Raw genomic sequence first — 18,199 nt, 5'->3', positions numbered from 1 at the left:
AACACTTGAAAGGTCAAGAAGAATGAAGTGTATAAGTGTTTGGGAGTAGTATAAGCTAAAAAGGGATTTTTGAATTTGAGAGAATTTTGGCCTTAATCAATTTTCTAATGCTTACTGATCTAAACAAATGAAGTTGCATATATAAGCAAGGGTTGATTTATGACCATTGGGGACCCAATGGGAATTATTAGAAAATTTTAATAAGAGATTAGAAAAATTAACTCATTTTACCCCATTTTATCTTGGTTAAAATTAATTCAACACCAGAGTTTCGGGTGCCCAGTCCAAGATTCGAGTGACCAAACAGACTCAAAGCAAAACAGGTATTTTTGAGGTTCAATCGCCTGAAATATGCTTCGGTTAGCCGAAGAGAGGTGATTCCCCAAAAATACCGCAATTTGGGTGCCCGAAGTTCAATTCGGTTAACCAAACTGACAAGTTCAGTCACCTGAGGCCAAAATGAAAACAAAGGTTCAGACGCCCGGGTTGGTGAAAAGAACTCTGACACGGGCTCAGGTGACCGAGGAAGATACGTTCAAAAAATGTTCGATTTGTCGAACACAAGTCAACATGTTGACTTGTCCACGGTTCGGTCGCCCAAGGTGTTTTCAATGCCACAGGCTCGGTCGCCCAACCTCTCACAATATTTTTCAATCAAGTCCAATTTGGCTTCATTTAACTTCCTTGATATAATAAGTGATGTTGGGGACTATGTGCACTACGTGTAGGTTTCTAAAGTCCATCTAGGGTCAATTTGAGCATACCTACCTATCATGCATGATGCAAATTATTACAAGCCATATGTGAACAGACCATAATTAAATTTACATCCCACAATGACGAAGATGAATAGAAAATACAAATTACAATACAAATTTCTTCATTTCTTGGCACGAACACCACACGCCGTCATGATATATTGTTTGGTTCGAGTACACGCGTAAGGAGAACTTACATGCAAGCCTTAGTATAACCAGAGTACTAAGAGTATTTGTCATGATCAAAATTGGGTGTGACCTATCAGGTCAACAATCTCTCCCTTTTTGATGATGACAAATACTTTATGCAAAAGTGGGTACAGTCAAGAAAGGTTCCCCCTCACTTTATGCATAAAGACAATTAAATCTCAATTTAAATAATTTATCAATGGGTAATTAAATTTAAATTTATCAATGTACCCAATTTTGCTTTTTCTCCCCTTTTTGGCAACAGCAAAAAGGGCTAAACAATCAAGCAAGAAGGCAAAGGATATCATTTAGATACTAAAGGTATATTTGGAGGATTTCTAAAAAAAAAAAAAAAGGTTTAGTAGCATGCCGTTTGAAAGTAAACCATTCCCAATCATAACTTTGTATCTAAGTGACCTAATTTGAGTTTCAATCAACAATATATAGCACATTTCAATCAATCAACTCAAACAGTATATAAATCAAAGGCTAATATTATCATGCAGCACAGAAGACTTAGCAATCTTAATATCCTATTCTCCCCCAATTGTTGATTGTGCAATGATGAAAATTAATTTTTCATTTGACTTTCACTCATCCTTTCAAAAAGGTTATAAAATTTAATCTATAATAATCATTTTTGATTTTCGCTTGCTTGCAGAAATATGCATTCCCACAAGGTATAAAACAAGAGAAGATATGTGGGATTGATACCAATTGTTATAACTACATGGTAGAAAAATATGACACCAATTGTTAGAAATCATTAGTTATAAGAAAAATGATACCACTTGTTATCTTATTATGATAACAATTAAAATTTTACAAACATGCACATTTATACCAGTTGTTAATGTATTTCCACAAGATATAGAATTTGAGTACAAAATACATTTTCTTTAAAGTGAAGTGGCTCCCCTTAAGAATATGCATTTTCTTTAAAATTATCTTGAACACAATGCAAGTATTATTTCAGAAGCACAACTCAAGTTTTAAGATATTCAGCACTTAGAAAAGATATAGAATATGTGCAGTGATTTTGAAAAATTTTAGCGACATTTTGTTTGAAAATATGACTTATCCCATAAAAATCTGCCAATTTCAAAGCATTCAAATATATATCCACATGCAGCTCTAGAAGACTTAAGTTTTAAGATGAGCTAAGTGCAGATATTTTAGAATCCAAAAACAAATTTTACATGCACATAATTTTCAATTTTGAAAAATATTTCAACATTTTTGGGAAAGTGTCTACAAAAAAAAAAAAATCGACAACATGCCGTCTATAAACAGGCCATTTCCCAAATTAACCTGCACAAAAGGATTCTTAAACAAGCAGTATATCAAGAGTTTTGAGCATGCGAGAACCTAATTCTACCAACAAGCAATTTTCAATCACTGCATCCGCCACGCAGGAGGCTTTCATCACAAACATGCATTTCAGTAGAATAATCAAGTAAATATACAAAGCATGTAAGCCAATTATCATCAAATATATATATATATATATATATATATATATATATATATATATATATATATATATATATATATAAGCATGATCAAAATGACAATCACCACATCAGAGTGTCAGTATCTGTTTGTGTATGTGTGTAGTGAATGTGTACAGCCGAAAAAGTAAAAATAAAAAGTTGTTTAAAGTTATTATAACCCCAGATATATATATAAATGTATGTGTATATAGATAACTAATAAAATAGATGAAGTATGGATAGAGCATGGAGCAGCTGATCCTCACGGCGCATCTCTAAGTCTCCCTATCGTCGTGATCGTCATCCACATCATCACTCACTCCATCTGATCCTCCCCAATATCCTTTTCATCATTCTTTTCTCTCAAGCGCTCACTGAGGATATGAAAGTTTTCCCGCACATCAGATTGGAACTCGAAGAACTCGCCATAGAGAGCATCAAGTCTAGCCTGGGAGGAGGAGGCCTGCTCTGTCATGGAAGTCCTAAACTCCTTAAATGATGTTGTGAGATCAGTGATGGCCACCATGATCTCGGTGTTAGACGGCACATGAGCAACTTTTGTGGGATCTCTTGAGCACCTGGACCTCTCTCAGGATCAATGGGCAACCACATGTTGCGGGCGAGCTCGTACCCCATTAACTTCAGGGTAGTAGAGGTGAAGCTGTTGGAGAGCTTAACCTTCTTAATTACAACATATGTAGTCCTGATGACCCTCTCCCTAACAAACAGCCTAGAAAGAATACCACCGTAGGGCATTATGATCCTCTTTCCCACAGTCTTAATGAACATCCATTGGAGGATCAATCTAGGGAGATCCAACTTCTTCCTCGTGAATAGACACCACATCACGAAGCAATCCAAATAAGACACGTGATCCCTAGATCCTAACTTTGGCAGTATATTGTACGAAATCAGGTGGTATACCACCTTTGCCTCCAAAGTCAAAGATCTGTAGCTAGGTGTGTGTGCGCTAGGTCAGCTACAGGATGCGACATAACAAGGTTCACAAAAGTGCTCATCGTAAAGTCCTGCTCATTAATCCAGTTGGAGGATGAATCAGGACAAACAAAGTCATCACACTAGATGTCAAACACCTCCGCCAGGTATGTGTCGTCGAAGCGAATGTCAGTCTTAAGCACCCGAGAATAATTACCCTGGCTTTCCTACCCAAGGTTAGCATAGAACAGCCGGACGAGTAGAGGATACATGCCCTTGGGCTGGAAAGCGACAAACTCGTACCAACCGTGGTACCTGAACATGTCCAACACATTGTTGAAGTGAGTTTGCAAAAATTTGATGTCTAGGATCTTACTGAGGATGGGATCCTTGAGGTAGAAAACTTTGTCGTAATTGATCTGCCCTTTAGGTGTACAGAACCATTGATCAAGCAGAATATCTGCCGCAGCACATCTCTAGACATGGTGAAAAGAAGTTTTCCTAAAAGGCACTAGGTTGGAAATGAAAAATGGAGTGGCTGGAAGTGAGGAAAAACGGAGGAGCTCTTAAGAATGGATGAAAAAATTACACTATTTACGATGGTTTTCTATATATAATAGTGCGGTTCGGGCACCTAAGCAGGAGTTCGGTCGCCCGAACTGCAATAATTGTAGAGTCCTTTGAGTCAGCTTGGTTGACTGAGCAAAGGTTCAAGTGGCTAAAGTTCAAACGCCATTTTAGAAAACCAAGGCTTGGCAACCCGACCTTAGAATGAACTACAGAGTTCGGTCGCCCAAAAGTCACATTTGGTTACCCGAAAATGAATTCGGTTACCCGAACCAGGTTCTGTAGCCCGAGTGAATTTGAACTATAAAGTTTAGCAGCCTAAGTGATGGTCAACGCCCTGGTCAGACTTCCAAGTTCGATCGCCCGAAGTGCCAAAGCACTGATGGGTTTGGTAGCCCGAACTTGGTCAACATTTTTCCTTTGACCAATTCTCACATGGAAAGACCCCTATGATTTAAATATAAGATCTAGGGTTTTATGGAGTCTTCCTAACCTACCTTATGGACGCACGAGAACACCTAAGGATCAAGAAGAGATGGGATCGAATTTTTCTTTTACTCTCCAAACTTGTTTCATTCTGACCCCTTTTCTTTTAAACGCACAATCAGATTTGGTATGACTCTTCCCTTTACTTCCCTTTACATAACGCACAATAGGTGTGGGTGTATGGACCAGAAGAGGTACTAGCATAATCTTTGGACTCTCTTACAAAGCACCCCATGTATAGGTTTTTCTTCTTTCTATTTCCTACTCCATTGTAACCTATACCTTCCCTGTCTAAGGTCATTTTCTGTAACCCTAACAACTTGTCAAAGTTTTCCTTACCTCTAGTGAATGTGTAAAAACCCAAACCCATATAAGTTGGGTTCGTCGACGAAGAAGTCACGTTCATCGACGAAGTCCTTCAAAGCCTCGTCGACGAATTTCAGAGCCTTATTGAAATATCCGGAACTTGGGCTCTGCGACGAAGGGATGGCTTCGTCGACAAGTTGTGTGGTGGATTCGTCGATGAAAACGCCGCCTCGTCGACGAATTGGACTTGGTCAAAGGCCCTATAAATATCCAATTTGGTTGCTTAGAAGCTAAGTTTCTTTCCAAAAGCTCTCTCTCTCTCTCTGTCTCTCTCTAAGATTCTTCATCGTATGACGCCCGTTTCTAAAAATGGAAGTTCCTGCGGGGATCAGAGGAGAAAGTTCTACAACTTTATCGGATTGGATCGTTGTTCTAAGGATTTTCAGGTTTTCTCAAAAATCGAGGTAAGGATCTGATTTCAATTTCGATTGAATATTTGGATAGTAGTCGAAATTATAGTAAGGTTATGTTCTGTGGTTTTTAGGTTTTGAGGGTCTCGGGTTATCGGTTTGGATCGTGTTTGTATGAAGTTTCGTTTCGAGTTTAAGGTAAAGGAAATTTGATTACAACAATTATTTTCGGAAAACTAAAACGCTAAAAAGCTAGTTTATATTTATATGTATGATTTAACTGCTTATTTGCTAAATTCTACCGAGTAGAAATGCCGGTTTTGCGATTTTCCAATTTTTGGTAAAAATATGGACTTCAGCGTATGGACTCCAAATGTTTTAAAACTTCTTTAGTTGGATTATTATGTATGTAGGAGATGCCTGAATCCTTCATTTTTATATAAAATGTTGTTTAATTATATCATATATCATATAGCAGATTTTGCTTAAATTAGTGTGACATGTTGATGAAATTGAACTTGTGAACATTTGATATTATTGATATGGATTATGGGAATGAAGTTCCAACTTGTTATATTGAAAATGTGGAAAATAGAGGTCAGTTATACTCCGAGTTGTATATATGTAAAAAGGGTGAACCAAGTGGATAGGCGCCAGTTTGAACCTGATGTGATTATCTAAATTTGTGAAAATATTGGAATTGCACAGGTTATCATGTTTTGTTATAAATTGTATATATGATAAATGGAACCACAACTTATTACCAAAGGAGTTGAAAGATACTCTAGTAAATGGGGTTGAAAGATACTCCGATGTGAGAAGTTGAAAAATCTTCATTAATGGAGGTGAAAGATACTCCCAATGGCAAGGAATTCCTTAGCTGGAAGGGTACAGTGCAACCACACATGTAAATCAGTGTGGGTACATAGATAGTCGGCTAGCAAGAGCAATAAAACCACAAGTGAAATAATAGACTAGATGGGGGTAGTCGGACTATATATTAGATACTTGACAAATGTCTGCACGAACAAGTCATTATTGGAGATATCAGTGCACAACCCGTGCCACGGGGTAAAATAGGCATTATATGTGATACAAAGTTGTTGGTCGTTCTATATTCATATACACGATTTAAAAGTTGATATGGAAAAACAATATTGTTTATATTGATATAGGTGCAGTGATTCAGTATTGAAAACCTTTGTTTTATACATATGGATACATGTTTTAAATTGAAATACTCACATGTGGTCACACACTGATTGTAACACTTTCTTCCTTACTGAGAGGTGTCTCACCCTATTATACAATCTTTGTTTTCAGATCCATCAGTATGTCGGTCCTAGTAGCTAAAGGGACTGGGGAGATTGTATTTTGGTTTAGCTTACATAAGCATTCGAATCATGTATTATACTTAGATGAAGGCCATTTCTGGAGGATTGTAATAACAGGATTTATTCTATGTATGAATTTATGTACTTATGGATGTATTAGTAAGCTCTAGTATAAGTCTAGTAGAAATCCCAATGAATGTTTATAATTTTCCGCGACATTTACGTTGTAATTATGTATGGTTTACACCCGTAGGTCCCTGTTTAAGGCGGGTTGTTTATGTATCTTGAACAGGTACAGGTATTTTGTATGAATGAGTGATACCTGGGTTCGTATAAAGGGTCGGGTCGTTACAAAATGTGTGAATGATCTTAGACTGGTCCTTAATTTTCTTTTCTAACTCTTTTATTTTCAAATTTTTAAGACCCTTGTAAACATCTTGAAGTTTAATGAATTTCCTTAGTCATGTTGTTTGCCTTTTGTTCAAGTTCTGCAATCAAATGGTCTTTATTATTATCATTAGAAATTTTAGATTTCAAGACAATCAATTCTTTTTCTAATGAGTCATTCTTTCTTACTAATTTTTTTTATTTTTAGGTCATTTTCTCTTTCAGCAAGAACCTTAGATTCACATTTATTTTATGCATGCTTCATACTTGTCTTCCAAAGCAGAATATTTCTTATTACATTTAACAAGTAACTTATAAGTCCTAATATATTCAATTTGCAATTTTTCATAAGTTGGCATGCTTTCATCTTTAGTACTATCATATGATTCACATTCAGACATATCATTCAATTCAGCACATGAATCATTTCCAGATTTATCTACTACAATAGAAGGAACATAAGTACAACAATTGAATTTAACAGGCACAACATGACCCTGATCAATGACTTTCCAGAATCTCCAATTTAAAGCTTTCACATACACAGTCATTCTAAATTTCCATACAATATAATTATCACCACAGAATACTGGTGGGTGTGTGACTAATCTTCCCTCATATGAAGGGGATGCACTAACACGAGCCATCATGATCTTTTACTAAATGGCGTTTAAGTCTAAGTTATGAGTCTCTAATACCAATTGTTAGCTTTGGTGCAATCCTAAAAGGGGGGGGGGTGAATTGGTATTTTAAAAAAATTATTGCTTAGGTCAACCGGTTTAACAACGGTGTTATACAATCTAGGGTCAGTTTATGCAATCAATAAATAAACATACATGTGCAGTAAAATAAAATGTTAAAAAGTAAACAATACATGCGATATGTTATCGAGGTTCGGCCAAAGTGCCTACGTCCCTGCCTTGGCCACACCAGCACAAGGATTCAGCACAAGGATTCTACTACGACTCACTTAATGGGTGGAGCAGCACCGTTTACAATCAGGTCAATTAGAGGGGCTGACCTTATACTACACCTTACCAGAATAGTGCACCTAACTTTCCTAACCGGGTCTAAGCCACTCTGGGACTATTTAACAAGGCTGGTCTCCCTCTTCAGGCCCATGCCTGGAATACAACAAATGTAATACAATTTTGCGTACACGAAAATATGTTTCTTCAACAAGTAGATATATACACCAGTATAGCTCAAGCAATAACGCAAGTACGAATGATATGTAAATATGCTTAGTGCTCTAATGTGTGCTATACACTCAGTCAAGTATTGATAATCAATCAAGATCAAGAGTGTATATCAAACCTAGATTTGAAACACAATATATGAATATTACAGTATCAGATGAAGGTTTCAAATATGCTAACTAAATGATTCAAACAACTTTAATAAGATGTTCTCAATGTACTAAGCACAAAGGTTGTTTGAATGCAAGCTTTGAAAATGACTTTTGCACACAAAAATATAGGCTAAGGTAACTTGCAATGACAATGCAAGAACCACAAGCCACTAAGTCTTCCCACACAAGATTCATCAAATAAAATTGATAGGAGAACTTAAAGCTTTACTCTCAACAAAAATCAAACAACCAATATAGCAAATGAGAGTATGAGCTAGTGAGATTAAGCACAAGTACTTTAAAAATACTCACAACACTTGAAAGGTCAAGAAGAATGAAGTGTATAAGTGTTTAGGAGTAGTATAGGCTAAAAAGGGATATTTGAATTTGAGAGAATTTTGGCCTTAATCAATTTGCTAATGCTTACTAATCTAAACAAATGAACTTGTATACATAGGCAATGGCTGATTTATGACCGTTGGGGACCCAATGAGAATTATTAGAAAAGTTTAATAAGAGATTAGAAAAATTAACCCATTTTACCCCATTTTATCTCAGTTAAAATTAATTCAACTGGAGAGTTTCGGGTACCCGAATAGACTTAAAACAAAACAGGTATTTTTGAGGTTCGGTCACCTGAAATATGCTTCAGCTAGCCGAAGAGAGGTGATTCCCCAAAAAGACCGTAGTTTGGGTGCCCAGAGTTCAATTCGGTTAACTGAACTCACAAGTTCGGTCACTCGAGGCCAAAATGAACATAAAGGTTTGGGCGTCCGGGTTGGTGAAAAGAACTCTGACACAGGTTTGAGTGACCGAGGAAGATACGTTCAAAAAAGTTTCGGTCTGCCGAACACAAGGCAACATGTTGACTTATCCACGGTTTGGTCTCCCGAGGCGTTTTCAATGCCACAGGCTCGGTCGCCCGACCTCTCACAATATTTTTCAATTAAGTCCAATTTGGCTTCATTTAACTTCCCTGATATAATAAGTGATGTTGGGGACTATGTGCACTACGTGTAGGTTCCTAAAGTCCATCTAGGGTCAATTTGAGAATACCTACCTATCATGCATGATGCAAATTATTACAAGCCATAGGTGAACAAACCATAATTAAATTTACATCCCAGAATGAAGAAGATGAATAGAAAATACAAATTACAACACAGATTTCTTCATTCTTTGGCACGAACACCACACGCCATCATGATATATCGTTTGGTTCCAGTACACGCGCAAGGAGAACCTGCATGCAAGCCTTAGTACAACCATCAGTACCAAGAGTATTTGTCATGATCAAAACTGGGTGTGGCCTATCAAGTCGACAAATAGTTACAATATGTATTTTCTGAAAATACAAAGGAGGAGGAGGAGGAGACAAGATTCTCACTCAAAACTCTCTCAACTCTCTCAGATTTCTTTTCCTACTCTAGCTCACTTCCCTCAATTCATTTTCACTAATATGTTTTACATTCACAACACTTACCTATTTATACAAAAAAAAAAAAAGGATTAATCACTCAACAATAACTGCCACAATCACATTTGAATTTTTCTCTTGATTTTGTGGAGAACCACCCATAGGTGATTAGTGGAGGAGAAACCGTAGGGAATGAAAAACACTTGAAATTCTGCTCCTTAATTCTCGCTTTAATTAGGGTATGGACCCATCATGTTCTCCTCCGCTATTGCAGCCTTCCGTCTAGTGTCCTCGTACCATAGACTTTGGATCGTTGCCATAGTCAATCACCAGCCTTGCCACATTTCTAAATCTTATAAATGTGCTCATCAAGTTGATGAACTTATGTCTATTCGTCTTCACCTTGCCAAATCTGATCTCCCTCTCCATCTTGAAAGTCAACGAATCTTACAATTAGGAAAATATAAATCCATTCTTTAATTTTCAGTTCTCTTATGGATTAAAGAATTAAAAACATTATTTTTTATAATTATTCTACAAAAATCTTGCACGTTTGCTACAAAATACATGAGAATCTTGTGAAATCAATTTTGGGTAGTCATGTTTTGTTAATATCAGATTGGATATCCAATCCAATTCGTCAGGTGACCATGTTGTCAATTAACCAAAGCATTCAACTCGGTTGCGGTTAAGAAAATCTTTGAATCGACAAGACTGATTAAATTCAATAAATAGAGGTTCGGTTCAGATACCCAGACCATGAACAACCCTAATATGCACAAGTTCAAAAATATTAGATTTTCCATGTGAAGAATATCTATAAAAAGAAACACGATTTTGCTTACTAACTAAGCAATGAGTGCATGCCTTCAATCCCATGTCTTTCGTTGGAAGAAGCTTTCTTCTAAGAAGTGTCACTAGGTATTTCTCATTCAAATGGCTAAGCTACTTTGTCAAAGATCCATAAAGGAATCTTCAATTGCATTCACCTCTCCTGTGCACACTTTGACATGAATAAGATAGATAGAATTGGGGTTTTCATCTATTGTCACAACAAAAAATCCTTTGGTGAGCTTCCATTGTAGTGACCCGAAGAATAATAGCATTTAAATAATAACGAGGGAGAGAATTGGAAACAGTAACAGAAGGAGGCAGTCGACTTCGTCAACGAACGCATCGCGTTCATCGACGACATTGCATTTTAGAGGTGATAATTCCAAGAAATTTCCTTAGGTCTCGTCGACGAACACAGGGGTTTCATCGACGAGGGTTCTTCAGGACCTTGTTGACGAGACGAGGTTGACGAGGTCCTGTCTCGTCGACGAGAAAATGCCAAGAAAGGAATTTTGGGAAGTCTAAAATTCGTCGATGAGGGTGTAAATTCGTCGACGAACTTTCTATAGGACTCGTCGACGAGGTGACGTGGCTCGTTGACGAATATCGCAGTATAAATAGTGCAAAACTTCGGATTAATTCAGAAATATAGCGTCGCTCTCTCTCCTACGGCCCCTCTTCTATCTCTCTTCGATTTCGGTCCCGTTAATCGCCGGATCGACGATCTGAGGCCACCATGACGCTCCTAGCGGAGTTCAAGTCTACTGGAGCGTATCATTGGTGGAACGAAGTTGGAATTCATCCCAAATCCAGGGTAAGGTCTTTTATTCATAATTTGAGTTTCCAGCAGTTGTAAGAAATGTAATAGACGTGGAAATAATAATATTTTGTTTTGGGATTTATGGTTTTCAGGGTGTTGTGTGGAGAACCCTGCGGGTGTTGGACCCATTATAGTAGGGGATTTTTAGCAGGAAACAAGTAAGGGAAATATGTTATGCTAGGTTATTTGAGTATGATTTCAGTATAAAATTATAAATATTCTACCAGAGTATTATTCACTGTAGAGATTTATACAGTTTATCAAGTATGATTAATATGTATATTTTGGGAAACACTTTAGCACTCTGGTATTGTATATAACTACGTATGGTTATGTTTATTTGATTTCGGCTTCTTGCTTCTTAGGTTGATGATTGGGTTTAATCCAATATGGTATTAGAGCATTTTAAATGTTATAATATAAAAAAAAAAACTCAGTTAAATAGCAGGTCGTTACATCCATACTACCACCAAAATGATTAAAGTACCCTTCATCATTTGGGACACATGTGGAAATCAATTAAAGTCTTAAATTTGAAACATGTATGACATTCTTTAATAGTAGCTTGTAACCAACATCTATCACCAACCAAACATCTCCAATACCAACAATTTTGGACACGACTTGATTAGTCATCCTCATATAATCATAATCACCACTAGTGTAGGTCGCAAAGGTATCATGCGGTGAAGAAATATGGAAAGAAATGCCTGAATCAACAACCCAATTATCCTCATATGCTAAGTTTACATTAGCATAATTGGAGATAATCATAACATCTCCATCAACTGCCATTGTAACAGGAGTGTTATTAACATTTTGAGTATGATTCTTGTTTTGATGTTGACAAAGCACAAGGATCTTATGTGTGTTTTTAAGTGCTTGAACATGTTTATATTTTGGCACACACATAAGACAAAGGGAAGATGAAAGTCAGGACATAACTTAAAGACCATTTTGTCTAGCGTATTCCATGAAGTGAAGAGTAAAGGAAATGAAGACATATATTTTAAATTTGTAATGCATTTTGTTTGCTATTTGGTCTGTAATAATGCATTGCATGCATGATGTAGATGAAAACTCAAATGACCGTAGACAAACTCTAGGGACCAACTTTTTTCACAGAAAACCTTTTCTAAAAATACTAAAATCACACAAGGTTTTCAAAATGAATTTAACAAGGCCAAAATTCAATTTCACACATGCCTCGGTCAATCGACCCTTGCATATTTATTTTGCCCCAGTCAACCGAATCTGTCCATTGGCCAATTTTAAATTGCCTCGGCTAATCGACCATTAAAATGCTTTAAATTGCTCAACCGACTGACCTTCATTTCTGGTCTGTTTTCAATACCTCGACCAACCGGTCCTTTTAGTTCAAAATGCCCTCAGCCGACTGGACCTTAAGCTTGGAAAACCGGCCCTTGCCCACGGTTGACCAAACGTACGAAGGTTTGGAATCGCCTTTTGGATAGCCAACTGGCCTTTTCCTCAGCCGACCAAACCCATTGAAAAGTTCAAATTTGGTGTATGAGGTTAGCCGACCGACGCTAGGGTTAGCTGACCAAACCTCTTGAGTTTTGACAATTCTCAACCCCTAAACATGTTTAATTTTTTAATTAAACAAATTTAAAAACACCAAACGTGTCCCCAATGGTCAAAATTTTCAGAAAACTATATATACCCCTTTCATTTGCTTAATTAGCAACTTTGATTAGCCAAAAAATTCTCTCAAATCTTTTTGGGCTTTTTTTAATCAAAGTTCTCACAAACACATTTTATTGCAAAAAATCTTATTGGCGCGAATTTTTTTTAAACACTCTCACCTACTCTCTTTCACTCTTCATTTTGAAAAATTATTTTGGAAGAGAGCACTTTATTTTTGGGCATTCATTTTTATACAAAGTATAATACTCTTATTCTTTCCTTATTTTTGAAAATCATTTTTTGAGAGTAGCTTAGGTTTCTCCTGATTATTTTCTTGATAAATATTTTTGGGGAATTCTTGTGTAGCTTGTAAATCTTTTGTACTTCCATTGCAAGATTCATTAGCTCATCTTTTTTTATTGCACAAATCCCTTTTTGAGCTAAAACTCTAAAATCTCCTATACTTTATTTTGAAAATATTTTTGGAGATTTCATTTGAGGATTTTAAGATCTTTAAAAATACATATTCTGTATTTCTATCAAAGATCATATATATTTTTTATTTGTGCAAAAATTATGTGAAAGAAAAATCCTAGGTTCTCCTACATCTTATTGAAAAATATTTTGGAGAATTATTTTTTATTAGGGTTAAATCGTTGAATACTTATCATATACAATGTTTTTCAAAGATTGTAAAAATATTTTGAGAAAAACACCCTTACTCTCCGAGCTTATTTCATATTATTAGAGAGTACATTTTAAGAGCTTCATTGTTATACATCACTGCTTGTATTTAGAAGCATTTTATTTGTACAAAACATTTTTTTATGTACCAGTTGGGTTCAGCTCGTAAACTGAATTGGAGAGTCTCTGTCCCGTAAGAGAGACCACTTTGGTTCAACCCGAAACTTGAACTGAGGAGACTCTATCTCGTAAGGAGAACCTAGTCTGGCTCAGCCTGGTGAATTAAGCTGAGGTGACACTGCCTCAAAAGGTGTGTTGGTTGTGGCTCATCCCGTGAATTGGGCTGGGGAGTCTCCACCCCGTAAAGGAGACCAGTTGGGCTCAACCTGGTAATTGACCTGGGGTTTACCTCGCCCTGTAAAGAGAGGTTGTAAACGATTTCTGCTCCCCTCGTTGAGTGAGCAGGGTTAGTGGAATCCTTGGGGGTTATGCTCAAGGAGGGGACGTAGGCTGGTTTGGCCGAACCTCGATAACAAATTGTGTGTGTGTGTGTCTCTCTCTATCTCATTTGTTGTCCGCACTTTAATTTCCATATGTTTATATTTGTTTATTTATAGTTATAATTATTTGTATGCACGTATTTAATTTAAATGAGATATGCTGCACTTGTGTATGTCTGTATTCATTGTTCAATTGTTTTACATACACGCGTATATTTTGAATGAGATATGATTTTTGGTGAATCGACGATATGTTTAAGTTAGCCAAATATTTTTAAAACTCAATTCCCCCCCCCCCTTTTGGGATCACACTAATTTCAACAATTGGTATCAAAGCCCGATTGCAATAAGTTTAATCGCTATTTGCATAAAGATTGCAGCGGCTCATTTTTAGTGTACCCCTATTTTGAGGGTTAACCCTTTGCAAACCTTCCACTGTTTTCATTGCGTAGATTATACTATTTGAATATTGAAAATTATTTTTGTAAAATCAATCGATTGGAGTTTTTGGAAAGTGTTTGGCAAAGGGGATCATATCCCAAGGAAAAATGATTTTAAAATGCAAAGTTTCCCAAATGTGAAAATGACTTGAAAAAACATGACATGATTTTAATGCATATCATTTGAGTGTCATGCATATATATTGTGCCTTAGCTACTAATGTTTTTCTTTAAGCATATGACTTGTATTAGTGCTAAGGACATTTGGGAACATTAAGAATTTTGGAAAAACCAAGAGAGAGAGGAATACCACTTTAAGCTTAAACATTTAAGAAGAAGTAAAATGGAAAGGTATATATCTTCCTCCTTCTACTTTATTATATATTTCATGTTATGATTTGTATGTTATTATCTTGTGTTAATTTTTTTTTAATTATGATCAAATTTTTTTTATGATAATAGCATGATATCTTATGAGGCACATCTTAAAAAGGAATTTTATTAATACTCATAAGATGTTAGGACAAAATATACAAGGGGTCAATAATGCTTTAAATACTTAAATAGTGTTTTGTGCTAAAGATTTAAAATTTTGGTACACACTATTATTATATTAAAATTATTAGAAAGGCAAGCCAATATGAAAATCTTAAATAGTATATCCAATCTTTGCTTAATATATATATATATATATATATATATATATATATATGCTTAAAGTTTAAAATTTTTAAAAATACCATATCTTGTCCATCATACAAAATTGAGTTTTGGGGAATTAATCATTATGCCATATCATAACCCTAAACTCCTAATGAAGCTAAAATGCTTAAACATTTTCAAAGCTCATCCCCAGTTAGAAATTATTGAATAAATCTAAGCTTATAATGGCAAATATTGATTATTGAAAATTTGGAGTCTTGGCTTAGATTTGAAAGAATTAAAGGTGAAAATTGAAAATATAATAATGCTTTGGCTGCTTAATTAAGGGGGAGTAGAAAAAATTGAAATTCGCCTGATAAATGTTTTATGGCAATGTGCTTATTTTTCAAAACACCATTTTACTATGGTTATATTTTATGTCTTTATGTTATCTGCACTGAATGCCACCATCCATTCGTTGTTTAAAATTTGATCATATTAGATGGATAGACAATATTCTTTAAATGATCTGCAATTGTATTGAATGCTACTATCCATTGATTGATAAATGCTAAATTGTTTGATGGATAGTTTAATAATTGAATTAAAATGGGTTGTATGGTATTCTAAACTGAACGTTTACTATCCATAATGAACTGAATGATTAAATTTATTTGATGGATGGTATTCTTTTTAAATTGTTGATTGAACTACTGAATTGCATGCTTGGACTGAATGTCTTTTGCATGACTGATGTAGTGATGTGAATTGCATGCTGGTAGTGAATATAGGTTCTCGCATGCTTGAACTAAATGGTAACTGCATGATGCAAATTATTATGAATTGGGTGCTTGAATCTATCAGGTTTTTGTGCATGTTTTATGGGAAAATGTCATATTTACAGACGACATGCTGCCGAAATCTCATTAGACTTTCCCAACATTATCAAAGTCATAAATTCATGCACTAGGATAATTATGATTTGCTGCATGCTTAAAATATTTTTGAAAGGATGAGTGAATGATAAAAGAGTATTAACTTTTCATCCTTAGTTAAAAACGCATGCCAAACCGTTAGCTGGTGCATGTTGAATTTTAAATGGTATGCGCTAAACTGAAAAACATGCACAGTCTTCATATTTATTGCCTAGGATGCCAAATAATTTAATAGGTCAGTACATGTTAAATCCTACATGCTTTGTGCTAAATTGAAAAACATGTATATTTTTCGTACATTTTCCTAGAATGACCTAGATCATATATACCTTCTCTAATTCTAGGAAAATCTAGTTCATAGACACCATTTGGTCCAAATCTTTCGATTATGTACTTTCACTCGGGACCTAAATGGTAAAACATCATCCTTACAATTAAACATCATATGTCTTGATGATGGTCTATAGACTAGGGAAATTGCATGACTTAGGGGGAGTTTTTCCTCTCACACACTCTTCTGAGTTGTGTTATCCTTATATTGAACCCCTATTGCTTAACTTTTGAGCATAACCTTGATTGACTATCGTGTATTAATATGAATGCAATATGTCATGCATATGTGCTAACTGATTAATATTTGTTACATGTTGAAATCCTTTGAAATGATGAATGTAAGATGATGTGTGTTAAATGAATATCATCCTTAAACTTAATGCAAGTATGCATGTATGCAAATATATCAGGAAGTTTAAGCCTCATTCTCGAGAAAAAAGATTAAAGTCATCTGCCCCATGGACTCACATTATTATTGTTTCTACTTTTTGAGTCCGAAACTTGACTAGGTACCATGAACATCATATCCTATGCCTATTGATTCAGTATTTGATATGGATTATTCTGGGAGCATAGGAACACCTTGCATATGATTTCTAGTGCATGTGTGTTTTAGGAATGGTTTTACTGATGAAATACAAATTATTTAACATATATCCAGTAAAATATGTTAAAAATGAAAATAGTACTTGTCGCAATGTGCTCCTACGTAGGGCGGAAACACCAAAAAATGTGTGTTGCCCTGAGGTGCGCGAACTGAAAAAGGTGGATTTTAAAAGATATTTTTGTGAAAAACATGGTGTATGGAGTCACCATTAACCTTTTTGTGTGGTTAGAACACTTGATTACTACCCAATTAATGGTAGAATCAGTCTGTATTACCAGAATCGGGCTCGAGAGTTCGGTTATGCGAGGGGAAGGTATTAGTGCCCCCTACGTACCCATACTTACGAACGGTACCTAATTAATAGAAATTGCCCAAAAATAAATTTAATAAGCCTTTGAAAATTACTCCCCTTTCAAAAATTGTGAAGAAATGTACAAGGTAAACAATATATAGATATTCCTTCATAACCGGGGCATATCGTACTCCGAAGAGGTCATGCCTCCCTTTTAAATCATTGGGATCGGAAAAGCGTGAAAATAGAGTACAAAATACACTCCCGGATTCTTGAATTTTTTATAAAATTTTCTAAGTATGAAAAATAATATTCTGAGGGGTTTGGGATTTCATCCGAGATGAAAAGAGTGTCAAATATGATTTTTTAAATCAAAAATATTTTATCTAATTTTTCCTTATTTTCCTAAATTTTTATAATTTTTTCATATTTTCCCGAATTGTTTTAAATAACAAAAAGGCAATTAAGGCAAAAATAATGAAAGTTAAGTTTGAAAACACATTTTCTTCAAATTTTCTCTTGATTTTTTATGATTTTTCCAAGCACAAGAGCGATTTTCTAACCCCCAAATGTTTTTATTTTTTTGGATTTTTATATTTTTCTAATTTTTATGACTTATCCAAGTACAAAAAAACAATCTTCTAACCTAAAAAAGTTTTTTTTATTTTTTGTGATTTTTTGTGATTTTTTTAATGATTTTTTCAAGTTCGAAACAATTTTCTTACGTAAAAAGGTCTATTTTTTTTTCTTTCAATTTTTCTGATTTTTATAAGTTCAAAAACAAATTTTAATTTAGAAAGATATTGTTGTGAAATTTTGTATTCTTTTTTA

The sequence above is a fragment of the Malania oleifera genome, chromosome 8 (assembly GCF_029873635.1).
Source record: "Malania oleifera isolate guangnan ecotype guangnan chromosome 8, ASM2987363v1, whole genome shotgun sequence".
Taxonomy (NCBI): Eukaryota; Viridiplantae; Streptophyta; class Magnoliopsida; order Santalales; family Ximeniaceae; genus Malania; species Malania oleifera.
Note: the sequence above shows the minus strand (reverse complement) of the source record.